We start from the raw sequence: 15,876 nt of genomic DNA on the forward strand, positions 1-15,876 counted from the left end.
TCTTGTTTGGATTTTGATTCAAACAAACCAACTCTAAAATATATCTTTTAAAAAAATCTGGGGAAATCAATACAAACTGGGTGTTAGATGATATTAAGGATTTGCTGCTAATTTGTCAAGTGTGAGCATGACACGGTGATTATGTTTTCTGCTTTTTTTTTTTTTTTTTTTTTAGAAAGTCCTTATCTGTTAGATATATGTAACTGTTTCTGTGGGTGAAATGATATGGTGACTGGAATTTGGTTTTAAAAACCCAGAAGAGGGCAAAAAAATGGGGAAAGATAGATTAGAGAATTTGGACAAAATGTGGGTGGCTTGTCGAACCAAGGTGGGAACACGTGACATTCATTTGACTGTGATCTCTCTCCCCTTTTGTGTATGTTTGAAAATGTCTATAATAAAAGGCTAAAAAATTAAAATACATGAACAAGTTCTTTTTAAACAAACATACAAGCTCCCCAGTTGGTCCTGATGAACAAGCCAGCTTTGGGAACCATTTAGGTAGAGAGGGCCTTGGAAGGAAGGAGAGGCAAGCATAGAAAAGCTGAAACAGCACCCCCCTCGACCCCCCACCCCCTCACTGTTCGCAGGTGCTCGCCCACTTCCTGTGACAGCTCTCCCAGAGCTGGACAGCAGGTTATTCTCAAGGACTCCCAATCGCAGTGATGGGAAGACAGTGCAGAAGAACTCAGGATGCTTGATGTGATAGCTAGCGGTTCTATTAAAATTCCTTCTCAGATGTAAGAAAAAGATTAATGAGTGTTCCTATTTAGCTCCTATTTCCATGAGAAAGCCTGCAGAAAGGCACCTATGGTAACTAATCTGGAAAATAAATCAAATTAGTCACTGTTGAGGCTTACATTACGATCCAAAATAAGATATATTTTGTTGTTGTTGAGTGGCTTAGCTTGAGGGTAAAATTTATGGTGGGTATTTATGACACAAAATTAACTATTAATTATTTCAGAGTTAGTTTAGTTCAGACTCTAGTATAATTCTATGGAAATAGCACTGAACTGAAGGTCTTGAGACCCAGGTTTTGATTCTGAATCTTCCCCTGACAAGCTGTGTGACTTTCTTCAGTTTACCCTCTCTGAGGCTTAATTTTCTCATTTCCAAACCAAAGTGGTCTGGGGTCCTTCCAAGTTTTAAAATTCAATTTGTGAATAAAAAGATACTCATTCCTCATATTTCATTGCATGAATGCTCTCTAATTGAATTAAGTTTTCTTTATGGTTGAGAATTTAGGTTATTCACAGTTTGTTTTCATAACTAATACTAATTTCAACATTCTTATGTAGACCTCTAGTTGTTTCCTTAGAAAACAATTTCATCCTGAAACTGTTGGGTCAAAGTATGCGAATATTTTCAAGAGTTTCTCACTTTTAATCTATAAAAAGAGGAAATTTTTTCATGACACATCTCCGAAGGCAAGAGAAACAAAAGAAAAAATGAACTTATGGGACTTCATCAAGATGAAAAGCTTCTGCACAGCCAAGGAAACACTCAAAAAAACTAAGAGGCAGCCCATGGAATGGGAGAAGATATTTGCAAATGACACTACAGATAAAAGACTGGTATCCAAGATCTACAAAGAACTTCTCAAACTCAATACAAGAGAAACAAATAAACAAATCATAAAATGGGCAGAAGATATGAACAGACACTTTTCCAATGAAGATATACAAATGGCTGACAGACACATGAAAAAATGTTCAAAGTCATTAGCCATCAGAGAAATTCAAATCAAAACCACATTGAGATACCACCTTACGCCAGTTAGAATGGCAAAAATAGACAAGGCAGGAAACAACAATTGTTGGAGAGGATGTGGAGAAAGGGGATCCCTCTTACACTGTTGGTGGGAATGCAAGTTGGTACAGCCACTCTGGAAAACAGTGTGGAGGTCCCTTAAAAAGTTAAAAATTGAGCTACCCTATGACCTAGCCATTGCACTACTGGGTATTTACCCCAAAGATACAGACGTAGTGAAGAGAAGGGCCATATGCACCCCAATGTTCATAGCAGCTCTGTCCACAATAGCTAAATTGTGGAAGGAGCCGAGATGCCCTTCAACAGATGACTGGATTAAGAAGTTGTGGTCCATATATACAATGGAATAATACTCAGCCTTCAAAAAGAACGATTTCTCAACATTTGCTGCAACATGGACGGGACTGGAAGAGATAATGTTAAGCGAAATAAGTCAAGCAGAGAAAGACAATTATCGTATGGTTTCACTAATGTATGGAACATAAGAAATAGGAAGATCGGTAGGAGAAGGAAGGGAAGAATGAAGTGGGGGGGTAAACAGAAGGGGGAATGAACCATGAGAGACTATGGACTCTGGGAAACAAACTGAGGGCTTCAGAGGGGAGGGGGTAGGGGATTGGGATAGGCTGGTGATGGGTATTAAGGAGGGCACATATTGCATGGTGCACTGGGTGTTATATGCAAGTAATGAATCATGGAACATTACATCAAAAACTAGGGATGTACTGTATGGTGACTAACATAACATAATAAAACATTATTATATTAAATAAATAAATTAAATAAATAAATAAAAAGAGGAAATTTCACAAAATCATTATAAATGCTTACCACTATCATTTTAAAAGTTTTTCTTTCTCTAAAAGCAATACAAAATTCTAATAACATCTAGCTTAGAAAAAAGTACTCATTCCTTTGTGTGCACTGTTTCATTTACTCCTAACAACAAACTTATGTCATGAGTAGTTTTATTATTCGTACGTGACAGATGTAGAAACAGAATTAAAGAGAATAAAAATCTGATGAAGTAGATTCTCAATAGTTGTTGAACAATGAAAGTTTAGGGATGCTTCAATTTTCATTCCCATAGAAATATCCAGTCATTGACTTTTCGTGTGTGGTAGCATTCATTTTTAGTAGTTGAGACTCAAAGGATTTAGACATTGGAAGTATTTTGAAGCTCTGAAACATTAGAAAAATTGGATTTCTCTAACCATTATAAAAATTTTGCATCTCAATACAAACCATAATTTGTTAGACACAATAAGAGCATTTCACAAAATAGATTCTTTTCCACCTGGATTTGTGTGTGTATGTGCCTGCATGTGTATAAAAGTGAATTTCTTAAAATTTCAAGAGAATTAAGTGATTCAATAGTATGCATTAGGTCTAAGGTGTTTTATATAATAAGTGAAAGTTCTCTAAATTTAAAAAGATGCAATCCATTCATTTACGAGTATTTAGTAAGCATTTACTATGGACCTCTTTGTTCCAAGTGAATCTGAACCTTTAGTGTGGTTCAAGAACTCTCTTGGATGGGAGTGGGCTCAGCTCTCATGTAGGTGCCCTGGGATAGAGCCTGGAGTTACCTGCCTGATGTCCAGCCTCACTGTCCTTTAGACCACACACAAAGCATCCCGGCATCCATGAGAAAGTTCGAAATGCCAAACCACTGGTGGTCTAGAACAGAAGCTTGCCCATAAATACAGGTACTCGGTGAGTCGACACTGAATTAAAGCTAACGTGAAGATTTGCTTCTTGAGGAAAAAAGCTGCCAAATCAAAGGCCATTCTAGCAGGTGGGATTTCAGATGGCAATAAATAAATCATATTATTATCATAAGGGTGATACATACCTGCTTCTTTGTAGCTTTCTTGTGCCAAACCAAGCCTGCGCTGCTGTTCTAAAGATGTGATTTCCTCAGTGAGAGTAAAGATACTTGTTTTTCACTTTATACATTTTTTGTTTTTTGTTTCTGTTAACAATGGATGAGCATCGACTGTGACTATTTTTTTTTTTAATTATCAGTGACTGGCTGCATGAACTGATTACCAGAGATGATTTCTTTCTTTTTCCTTTTTTTCTTTCTTTTTCTTTCTTTTCTTTTCTTTCTTTCTTTCTTTCTTTCTTTCTTTCTTTCTTTCTTTCTTTCTTTCTTTCTTCTTTCTTCTTTCTTCTTCCTTCCTTCCTTTTTTTTCTTTCTTTCTTTTGCAGGGAGAATGCCCGGCAGAGGAAGAGGGAGAAGCAGGCTCCCCGCTGAGCAGGGAGCCCAATGCAGGGCTCGATCCCAGGATCCTGAGATCATGACCACTTAACCTACTGAGCCACCCGTGCGCCCCAAGAGATGATGACTTTCAAGGCGGCTTTCAAGCAGCTGCCTCCATAGCCAGCACCAAGTGCACGTGGAGTAAGAGAAACAGAGAGTCTCTAACCTTGAGGAAGTCACCACCTCACTGGCATCAAGGACCATCTGGATGAGCCACAATGAGAAGATGCTTTTTTGAAACTTCTTATTTTATGCTTGTTACAGCACTTTGGTTTTGTTATCTCATTTGCTTTTTAATGTCAATTCTTGAATGACACTTGCAGGCAAGCGTTGGCTGAAATCTTATGGGGATGAAGGTCCAGTCTCACTTTTTTGTGCTAGCGTCTTCCTGCTGAAAATGAATGTAAGAAAAGGAACCGAAAATACTGTGAAGGCGGCTCTGGCTTTTACCTTATGTGAGCAGTGTACAGTTATAGCACTGACTCTGTTGGCTAAAAAAATCTGAAATCCTTGGGGGGAGAACTCTTTCATGCCAACGTCACCTACTTAGCTCTGGATGCTCTGGTGAACCGGAGGGGAACTTCGAGGGCTGTTAAACTGACAGGCATGCCACTCTGTTTTAAGTTGTATGACCATGAAAATTGTAAGTCTTTACAAAACCGTTTTTCTAATTTACAGTGCATGTTAATAAGCATAATTCAGTTATTTAATTCCCAGTAGCACAGAACAGAAAGCAACACTGTAGGTGGCTGATTAATAATTTATGTTTATCTTTAGTAACTAACCATGTCAATATGCGCAGATGTTCTAAAAGAGACAACATATTCAAAACAGACTTCCTTTGCTCCGTAATTTCTTTGGGATATTTCATTTTTTAAAGTATTTATATGAAAGCTTTAAAAATGTGCTGCCTATCCAAATGGTATTTGTACTCACATCTAATGCAATTTATATAAATGGGTAAGGGTGGAAAATGATCGGCTCAACAGCACTTTAAGGAACTTTCTTTCCTGTTACCACCTGCTATGTTGAAAATATCTTTTTGAACACTGTTTAAATCTTTACACTTTAATATGCTTTGGAATAAACTATATAGGCCCAGGTCATTTCCTCCTAAACTTCTCAAAGTTATTCCAAATTTTCCTTTATGCTAGCAATAATCCTGTTGTTATTTTGTCTTGTGCCGTCATGTACGGCTAATTTACGTGTTCCCAACTCCTCACAAATTGCTGGGTGCATCAAGTCTTCATTTTTCTGGTGATGCCTGTTATTTCGTAGACGGTTTGATCTTTCTTAAAGGAAGGAATTCCGGTCAGCATCATCACTTATTAAGAGGTAAGATGATTTAGGTAAACTTATTGACAAGAAAGGCCATATTTTACAAATATTTATAAAATATTCCAAATATTTAACAAGTGATAAAGCTGGGACACGACCAATCAGAACAGACGGGAGCCATAAAGCTGAACAAAGTCCTGCAGGGAACTGTAGCGACAGATGTGAGCCCTTTAGTTGTGGGACCCTGAAAAGGTAGGAGGAGCGGTGAGCCCAGCGAGAGGCAGAGGAGGGACGGGAAGCTCTCGGGGGGCTCATACCAGTGACTACACACCAGGCGTTCCGAACACTTGACATTTTGGGACCAATAATTCTTTGTTGTTGGGAGCTGTGCTGTGCACTGTAGAAGACGTAACCACAGCTCTGGTCTCTATCCACTACGTTCCACTGTCACTTCGCCCTCAGCTGTGACAACCAGAAATATCTCCAGATATTGTCAAACATCTCCCGGGAGGCAAAATCACCCTAGCCGAAAACCACTGTTATATGCCACCTGTACACAGATATTTCAATATTTCAACAACCGTTACATTCACACCGTCACCCATGGCGTCTTGAACTGTGGCCTGCCGCGTGGTGCTTACTAGAGATTTGATGAACAAACGGATGAGTCATTCACGTAGCTAACCCGGTGGGAACAACCTTTGAGGAAAGGTTGACTCTTAAGTTGTCTATTGTACTTTGAGTGTGGGTACATCTTCATTTATGACTAAACAGGTGTTTAGGGAGACCCTTCAACATGTTGACCACAATACTTGACACTGTGCAGGCTTCTGGAACATGAGCCCGGGGTTTGCTGCCTGTAAATCTTCTCCCTCTGTACGCTCTGGATTTTCACTTACACACAGATAATTTGCACCTTTATCCCTCATCCTCTTTCTGAACTTAAGCAGCCCTTCTTCTGGCCTTGTGCATATGAGACCCTACATACGACACCGGAGAACTGAACTCAGCTTCTGCCTCCCCTCCCTGTATCAAGACAAACTCCACGTCCTGCTTTGTCTAAATGAATTAGGTCGTTATCGCCTCCCTCATGCTGGTGATCTAGACAGAACACTTTCTCTCTCAATTCCTACATGCAAACGATAATCACCAAGTCCACTTCACCTGCCAAACAGCCTGGATTTTCTTCTTTTCTCTTATTTTCTGCCCATTTGGATTAATTCTCATCTCCCGACAGGTCTTGCAGACCCTGGTGTGTTCTCTCTCAAATTCAAACTTCACAGTGCCTCTGGTGTCGTCTATCTAAATGGCAACTTAAGGCCATATTATAATGCTTTTGTTTTCTAAAGTATAACATTGAAGCTCTTCAGTACAGCTTTCTAGAGCTGGCCTCAGTCTTTGAGCCTCCAGCGGGGCCCTTCCTGCTCTCGCAATTCTGAGCAGCTGTCAGTTTGCTGTTACTCTAGGATCCACTTGTTCCTTTGATCTGGAACGCCCTCTTGACCCTTTGTCACCAAACCAGCTCCAATCCTTTAGTTCAGGGGACACCTCTTCGGGGCTGTCTTTCTTGAATTGCTCATCCTGGGCTCAGTGGCTTCGTTTATGGTACTCTGAGCCCTCCTTAATTGTAGCATTATCACGCTGGGTTGAAATAATCTGTTTAACTACTATGCGGTTTATCACTCAGGCTGAGACTATGTCTTATGCATCCTTATATCCTTAGTCACTTAATAAATGCTTCTGGTATGATCTCAATTCTGGAAGAAAGAAAAAAGCGAGATCCACGGAAAAAAAGACTGGAAGGATACCCATGTAACATAGCTGGGTTCTATACTTTTGACATTTTATTGGAACTTTCTCCCACCTTGGCCAAAAGAAGTATCAGTGTGAGGCTTAGCCACATTACCACAAGACATACAGAACACACAGTTGCTTTGCAAACCTGGGGAAGGCTGGAAAGAAATGCGGTGAAGGGGCAGAAAGGGAAGAAGGAGATAGTAGCAATAACAAAAGCATAAACTTTGTTAATCGTATCACAGTAAATCCATGTTCTCCAAACCTATAACCCTACTTCTAGTGGGAAAAATCTGAAAAGCAGAATGCAAGCCATTCTGTTCACTTCCTTTGTAAATTGTGAACAATGCCCACCCCTCCTCCCTCACCATCCTGCATGCTCTCCCCGCCAAATAAACCTTACTGAAATAAAAATTAAGTTTTGTGATTTTTTTTCCCTGCTGTTTTCAAGGACTCAAGCTCAATTGAGGACATAAGGTTAGCAGATGGCATAGTTTTAAAGAAGTTATAATATTTGGGTTGAAATTCCCTACTCTGTTAATTATGGCCCTGAAGACTTCTTGTCACAAAAGCAAAATTTTACAACCCCTTGACATTAAGAATGTTGATACTCAGGCCTAGTGCAGCTGCCTGTGCATGAGGCCAACAGATGGGTGTAGTGTTTTTAAAGAAATAAAAGGCTGCATTGCTAAGGTTTAAATTCGCTAATCCAGTCACTGAGGCTCTGCAAGCTCCCTGCATGAAAAAGAGCCTGCTGCTTCCTCATCTGAAGAACCTACTGGCTCTTTGGTGCCCTTCCTGTGCAGGCCCAGCTTCCTACCTGGAGCCACTGGGAGAAGAATGTGAAGAAGCCATTACCAGCTCAATCGGTGTGTCATGGAAGATATTCCTGTGGTCGGTCATGATCATGAGCCCAACACACCTGCTGCTCTTCTGCAGGGACACTTAGGAACACGGATAAAGACAACAGTGTAGAAAACCAACAAATTCTCATATCTTCATATTGTTTCTAGAACATGGCATTACATTTGCAACTCAATGAGGATCTATTTATAGTCAGTCAACAAACAAGATAAGCACTGCCGACCATTTTATTTACAACAGCCTTTTAAAAGAAACATTTCCATGCAATCCACGCGCAAGCTGACTAAGCTTGATGAATATTATAAAATATGGGACGATGAATACAGCAATGGAGTGTCGGCAACCTAAAGGAAGCTCAGCTGAATCACCAGAGAGGCCAAGTTTTTGCTTCAGCAACATGGTATGGTGGAAAAAGCCTAACTTTCAACCAGTCTGGCCAAGGCTCAGATCTCAGGTCTGGCACTTACTAGCCATGTGACCTTGAGTAAATCACGCCATCTCCTGACGCCTGGTTTATTCATATGTAACACTGGAGAAATAGTAACTACCTGACAGATCCTGTTGGGCTTGCAACTTTGAGTTTAAGGTGTTACTGCTCATTACTGGTACTTCTTCCTAATGGAGACTGAATTTGCTCACCGAAGTTCACATCTTGTCTTTCAAAGGCCCTATGCATGGCCCTCAGGCCTTACCACAACGTTTGCTTCACATCTTGTCTTTTGTGGCACTGGACCAGAACTGCAGTCCTTTTCCTGCTCTGTTTCACCTGATTCTGTAGGCTGGGATTTGGTATGCTTTTCTGCACTAGAGAGGTATTTTGGATGTGACCATCTATTTTTATTTTCTGTTTTGAAGGAAATGACAAATACCTAAGGTTTGAATTTTACTTATTTATAAGAAGATACATTTCCTTGCCCAACACACTGATATGAAGTTATCATGGGATGAAACAACAATTGTTGGTGAGGATGTGGAGGAAAAGGAACACTTGTGCCTCATTGGTGGGAAAGCAAACTAGGTCAGCCACTGTGGAAAACAATATGGGAGGCTCCTCAAACAATTAAAAATAGAACTACCCTATGATCCGGGAATCGTGCACTGGGTACTTATCCAAAGGACACAAAAACACTAGTTAGAAGGGACACAACGCACAACCACATTTACACAGCATCATTTACAATAGCCGAATTATGGAAGCAACCCAAGTGGCCACTGACAGATGAAGGAATAAAGAGGAAGTGGTATATATACACAATGGAATATAATTCAGCCATAAAAAGAACAAAATCTTGCCATTTGCAACAACTTGGATGGAGCTAGAGAGTATAATGCTAAGCAAAATAAGTCAGTCAGAGAAAGACAAATACTATATGATTTCATTCATATATGGAAATTAAGAGACAAAACAAATGAACAAATAAAGGAGAGAGAAAGAGAGAGACGAATCAAGAAACAGTCTCTTAACTATAAAGAACCAACGGATGGTTACCAGAGGGGAGGTGGGAGGGGGCATGGGGGGAAATAGGTGATGGGGATTAAGGAGGGCATTGTAATGAGCACTGGGTGTTGTATGGAAGTGGTGAATCCCTATATGGTACACCTGAAACACAGTCTATTAACTATACTGGAATTAAAATAAAAACATTTTTATAGAACAAAAAAGTAGCTATGAAGGAAGTCTGAAAACATTAAAAACCACAGATATTCTTGGGATTAGTATCAAATTATTACTTGAACACTGGATGGATATTAGTCGGGACTCTAACACATATCAACAGAAGAGCCTCCTCACCGTGCACATACCGATGCTGGACTGCCTGCCAAGCGGGTCCAACATTCGTGGGCGGCCAAACGCAGCTTGCGTTAGCTAATGAGGTGAAGTACCGAGAGGGGAAGAATTTAGGTAAATCCTTTGTTCTTACTGGTTCTAGAGGAACAAGCTGCAGCAAGCCCCACTGTCCTTTCCAAGAGTAAGTTTATACTTGAGTAAGGTTGAGAGAGAATCAATTTCAATTAAGTCACCCACCGGGGGGAGGCTGTGGGATTGGCTCTGGGTGCTTAATTTAAGGAACAGGGTTCAGAAGCCTCATTTCTGTTGACTCTTGTGGACTGATTACCAGCAAGATCTGCTCTCTGGACACAATCGCCCTCTCCCTGTGGAATTAGTGCAACTCATCCCTCTTGTACCCATTTTGTCCCCAGAGGATGGACAACCAGCTGCGATTCTCATGCACAAATCTAATTTAATCCTGGCTTTATACCGTAGCACCTTCTCACTCCTATTCAACCAACTCTGCTGTCCAGGTCTAATGCTTGAACACCCTTAAAGACTACACCCTGGTCTTTGGGTCCCCAGCCTTTATTATCATGTGTTATTCACCCATTATCCCCTCTGGGCTGCATTTCTCCTTCTCTGTCCCCCCTTAGTCCCAGAGCACCTGTTCTCACTGCTGGTTTCTGGAAACAATCTGAACTCAGCAATGCATAATTTAAATTGAATTTTAAAGTTAGAGGGGATCAGAGGCACTTGAATATCATGCACGGAGGGCCTTTTTTTTTTTTTTATGAAATGGAAGTTTCTCCACTCTGTTAAGGGAATGTCAGGCATTAGCAAGCTGTATGGAAAGGTTTTTATATTGGGGTGGTGGGAAAGAATGGGTGAGAAAATGGGATCTCCCGACTAATGAAGTGACTGAACACAGATTTAGTAAACATTGGAATACGTGGTTTAATGAACACAGTTATTTTGAGAAGACAGTGAAATTGAACTTAGCCTTTCCGCACGATCTTCTTAGAAAATTCAGCACGCTGAATGAATGGGATGTGATATGCCCGGCTCTGTTCTATTAAAAGATACCACCACGGATGACGTAAATTCCTCCTTCCCTAAATTTACATCTGTTTTCTTTCTCCCCATCCTTCCTTCTCTACAACTTCCTCCATCAGCTTCAGCCAAACACTCATTGAGAACTTAACCCCGGTCCTGAAGTATTTTTTTTCTTGGTTGTACAGAGAAAAGTTTGTTTTGAATTTGATGCCGTGACTCTGTATGTGCTACCTTTATTCACTCACATACTGGGTGCTCCAAGAAAAGCTTTCTTTGCGATCTCTCCATGAAATCGATCGTCAACATATCAAGTGTTCTACTGAAGGACATTCCCCTAGGGTGAGGCCCTGCCACGCAGGACCGTGCCAGTTTCAGCAAGTGCCCAAGAGAAAGATCTTCCCTAATTGTCCTTTCATGGGTGGCGGCAATAAGAGAAGCAGCAACCGTATTAACTAAATAATAAACTATCACTTGCTGAATGCTTCCTGGGTGCCAGGCATTATTCTAAGCACTTTCTGTGAATAAATGCATTTACTTTGCATGACGATCCTATAGGAAGGTACTCATTGGCTACTCCTAAGGGACAGCACTGAGGCTTGCCCAATCCTCCACTCGTCTAAGAAGGTGGCAGGTTATATGTTGTGCCTTGGGCCTAGCTCAAGAACAGTTCTCTGACAAACAAGGGCCAACTCAGCCCCTACAGGGATCCCTACCAAAGGGTGACCCGGAGGCCCGAGGCCAACGTGGGTTTGCAGAAAAGTTAATTTAATCCTCTTCATGGGCACTGAACACATCTTTTTTCCTATGAAGAACGATGGATTAAAGGAACTAAACGAGGGAAGCTAAATCAGATCCAAAAGTCTCATAAAATAAATACTGAACATGACCGATTGAAGGCCAAATATGTCCATAATTAATATGAAATGAATGTCTGCAACACATTTCTAAAGTATGCTTTGTTTTACTAGGCACCATAATTGGATTCAATTCAGTAATTCACTTAACTTTTTCCTTCAAGAATGGAACTGATGTCTTGAGGAATTGATGTGTGTTCTAATGATTGTTTTCGCTTAGTCTTTTGCTGTTAAAAACCAAGTCAGGGAACAAAATATTTAGTAAAGAGCACGTACCAGAGATTTCATCATAAACTGAACCGACTCAATTTCCCTACGCACTTGTACCCTGTCCTGCTGCTATAGAAAGCCTGTGTTTTGGCCTTGGAAAATCTGGCCTCCTCTTGCATACCTTTGCTCAGTAGAGGATGCAGTCTTGGTTAGTGAGGGTTGAAGAAACTGCATGCAGGCCAGCTCAGATGAGGGTGCGGGTTCCGGGGGAATTCAGAATTACGGGCTGGAGTGAGCAAGGGTTTGTTAAAGACTTTAAAGCTTTGAAGCTGAAGACTGGGCCTTCTCTCACCACGGCTAAAGAATGAAATTCTCTTAGCAAAAACATATAGTGAGTGATAAGATAATTTAGGCTGACGTTTTCCACCAGCCTTACCTTCTACCTTTGAAGTCTGCGAAGCAAAAAAGCAAAGAAAAACTGGCCATTTGTGAATCATGACTTAATTATTCACGAGGTCTATGGTATACGTCAAAGAAAGGGATTAAAAATGTTTGATGGAGGGGCGCCTGGGTGGCTCAGTCAGTTATGCATCTCCTTCAGCTCAGGGCATGATCCTGGGGTCCTGGGATCGAGCCCCGCATCTGCTTCTCCCTCTCCCTCTGCAGCTCCCCCTGCTTGTGCTCTCTCACTTTCTTTCTGTCAAATAAATAAATAAAATCTTAAAAAAACGTTTGCTGTATTCCACCTGAGAGACAAATATTATATGGGGTGTATTTATCATCAGGTAGAGAATACAAAACAAGTAGCTGTCCTATGTTCTAGGCTATGAAAAGCCAAGGAAGTAAGTTTTGTCTCTTACAGACTGAGCGATGCTCTGGGACAGGCATTTGTACATCCCTGCAAGCAGAGGGCTATACCAAAAGTCGTACGAAACCTAAAGACGATCGTGGATTACTAATGTCTGTCCTTTCTGATTTTTTCCCAACCTCTGGAACATTTACCAGGGTGCAGCTTGTCCTTGCAGGTGAACTTGAAATTCCCACGGTTCAAGTTTAGGCCAATAGAGATAAATGAGAGCCCACTTTTTAAAAAGAGGAGGAATATAGTTCAAAATACTAATCCTGATAAGCACCCACTGATCTGTCAGCCTGGATTCTATCAGATCAGTGGCTGGGATTCCTGCACCCAGTGCCTCAGGGGAGGGACCTCTCAGAGAGGGCTGGGCTCAGGCCCCAGGCAGCCCAGGGGCAGGGCATCTCACCCCACACTGTCTCAGCATCGATGTGAGGTAGTGCTGTCACTGCATGGGCCTAGAGGGCAAAGCACTGACCCCAAAAGGATTATTCCTGAGCCTTAAGATCTAATGGAATTTACTTGTTTGGGATCTGTCTCCCTTGGTTCTGGCTCTCCCTTTTGAAATGGGAATGTCCGTTCTATACTTAACCCAGCTCTGTATTTTGGAGGCACACGATTTGTCTGGTTTCACAGATTCACAGCTGGAGAGAAATTTTGCCTCAGGTTAAGGTCCTATCTCAAGTCTCATCCATATGTGATTCAGAAGATATTTAAATGAGACTTTGGACCCTAGGCTTCAAGCTGATGCTGGAATGAGTTAAGGCTTCTGGGGCTGTTGGGAGGAAATGAGTGCATTCACAGGAGAGGACATGAATTTGGGAAGGGCAGGGGATGAATTCTATGTACTGAATTGTGTCCCCCCAATATTTGTGTGTTGAACTCCTAACTCCCAATGTGATGGTATCTGGATGGCACCTTTGGAAGGGAATGAAGTTTAGATGAGGTCATACGATGGAGCCCTGATAAGAGGCATCAGAGGACTTGCTTCCTGTCATTTTTCTCCCCACTCAGTGTCTGCAAGCCAGGAAGACGATCCTCACCAGGGACCAAATCTGCCAGTACACTGGTCTTGCTCTTCGCAGCCTCCAGAGCTGGGGGAAGGAAGTACTGCTTAAGCCACCCAGCCTATGGCATTTTGTTACAGCACCCAGAGCTGACTAAGACAGCAGGCTTCCTAGCTCTAGGCCTTAAAGATATGGGATAGTGTTAGCATTTTAATCCTAATAATTATGACTATAATAGTAATGGCCAACATTAATTGGGTGCTTGCTACATTCCAAATGGGGGTGTAGCTGTGGGAAAGTCTACAGACGTGGACTTGGTGGAGGCTTCCTACAAGGACTCTGGGAGACACGGAAATGGGACCGTCTATAGGAAGCAAGGGGTTGAGCTGTGATTTCAGCTGCATCACGATTTCCATAGGGCAGGGACAGATTGTAATGTGTTTCAGAAGAAAAGAAAAAAGTTTTGAAATCCAAAATAATGACATGTTGACTTAATGACTAATCTTGATGAAAATTTCATTTAAACTATGTGATTTCCATTTCAGGTATGATAAAAATGAAGTACTCTTTCTGCATGACTTATAAATAATAAGCTTTTGGGTACCAATAATTTGACAGCAATGGGCTGAACAGAATAAGCGTTTTGATCTCTAATCAGAGAAATGTAAGAACAGAAAGTAGTTGTAGGATACACATTTCCAGAGAACGTAACTGTTCAGGAGGAAGAAAAAAACAGACCTAAACATTGCTACAAAGAAATGTTTGTCTGGTAGATACAGAGTTGCTTTAGAATTCTTAGTCTTTAATTTTCTATTTAAGTAAGTGTTCTTTTTAAAGCAAACAATGGAAAAAAGAGAAAAGGTTGAAAATTTTTGACCCAGGCAGAGGGGAAGCATCCTTCGTTTTGCTGTAATGTTTTAAAACCACCTAAATATATTCTCCAAATAAAGTAGAAGGAGAGAGGGTAATATTAGAAAAATAAAAATCAACCCTGAAGTATGTAATTATTATGAAGTATGACTTTCCCTTAAAACTTTGCTGAAAAAATATAAGAAATAGTAAATACTTCTAAATTATTTATGCTCTCCTAATATGCTCTGACTTTCCACCTCTGCTCTTAGAAACTTTGATTTATAATCTGTTTATTTTTATTTACTGAATTACGGAATAATGAGCAATATCATTATTGCACAAGCGACTTCGACTCTTACAAGCTCTCCTTTGGTGACCATGGCACGCTTCGACATTTTTAAGAAAGGCTCAGTGGATAAAGTTGTAAGTGCTAAGCGTCCTGTTATTACCTAGGACCTCAACAACGCTGAGTATGCCGGGCTACCAACTCGTGTGGATTCCTGAGGGCTTTCTAGCAGGGGTTGGTGGGAACTGTTGCCTCTGTAAAGCCTGTGAATTTGTGTGTGGCTGGTCTGGCCACAGCTCTGCCTCCAACCCCCAGTCCTGCCAGAGGAGTGGGGCTGGGAACTCCAGGAAAGAAGTCTGCGAGGAAGAGCTGTGCTGGTTGGTGTTTCTGAGTGTGTTCCATCCCATGTCATCACGTTTAAGTTAGGATGGCTAGCCATTTTCCACTCTCTGGTAGGTTTTTTTTTCCCCCTTAGGAAGGAGAACGTATTTTTGAGTTCTGTGTAGCTGGTGCAGACCTGTGTTAAATGTAGCACAGTAGATGCAGTCACTCCATCCTGTTACTAATGGTCGGGATGAATCGCTTTGTGAGTGACAGAACTCCATGGCCTGTTTATTCACTCTGAGACCGTCAGGGCTAACCCGGCCTAATCATGTTTGTTTTCCGCACCATCACGGTCTGGTTGGCCCTTTGTCCTCGCCAGTGCCGTCTTCTTTTTGATGTACTTGGGCGAGCTTGTGGCACGGGCTGTGAGGCTCGGGACTCCACTCCTTCCCTGTGTGCTCAGCGCCCCCACGCCCTGCCGCATGACAGGCCTTCATTTGTGCCCTCTGCGTGCCCTTGCACTCTTTGCCCCCTGCCAGAGTCCTAATGGGAAATAGCCTCACATCCCTGCATTCAAGTTCATTAAAAGCCCTGTTTCTCTTATGTCATCAAAGCATTTAGTCTCTCATTGATCGATCTACAGACCAACCAAGCGATTGAGAAAAAAAAATTCATCTTTGTTCTCAAA

General features: G+C 41.4%; 1 protein-coding gene across 1 annotated transcript in view; it reads right to left on the reverse strand.

Moving 5' to 3' along the window:
* Nucleotides 1-15,876, reverse strand: part of LOC130541898 (uncharacterized) — a 100,739-nt gene that overhangs the window by 2,210 nt on the left and 82,653 nt on the right. The window lies entirely within an intron of this gene.

This window comes from Ursus arctos, unplaced genomic scaffold (assembly GCF_023065955.2).
Source record: "Ursus arctos isolate Adak ecotype North America unplaced genomic scaffold, UrsArc2.0 scaffold_27, whole genome shotgun sequence".
NCBI classification, from domain to species: Eukaryota; Metazoa; Chordata; class Mammalia; order Carnivora; family Ursidae; genus Ursus; species Ursus arctos.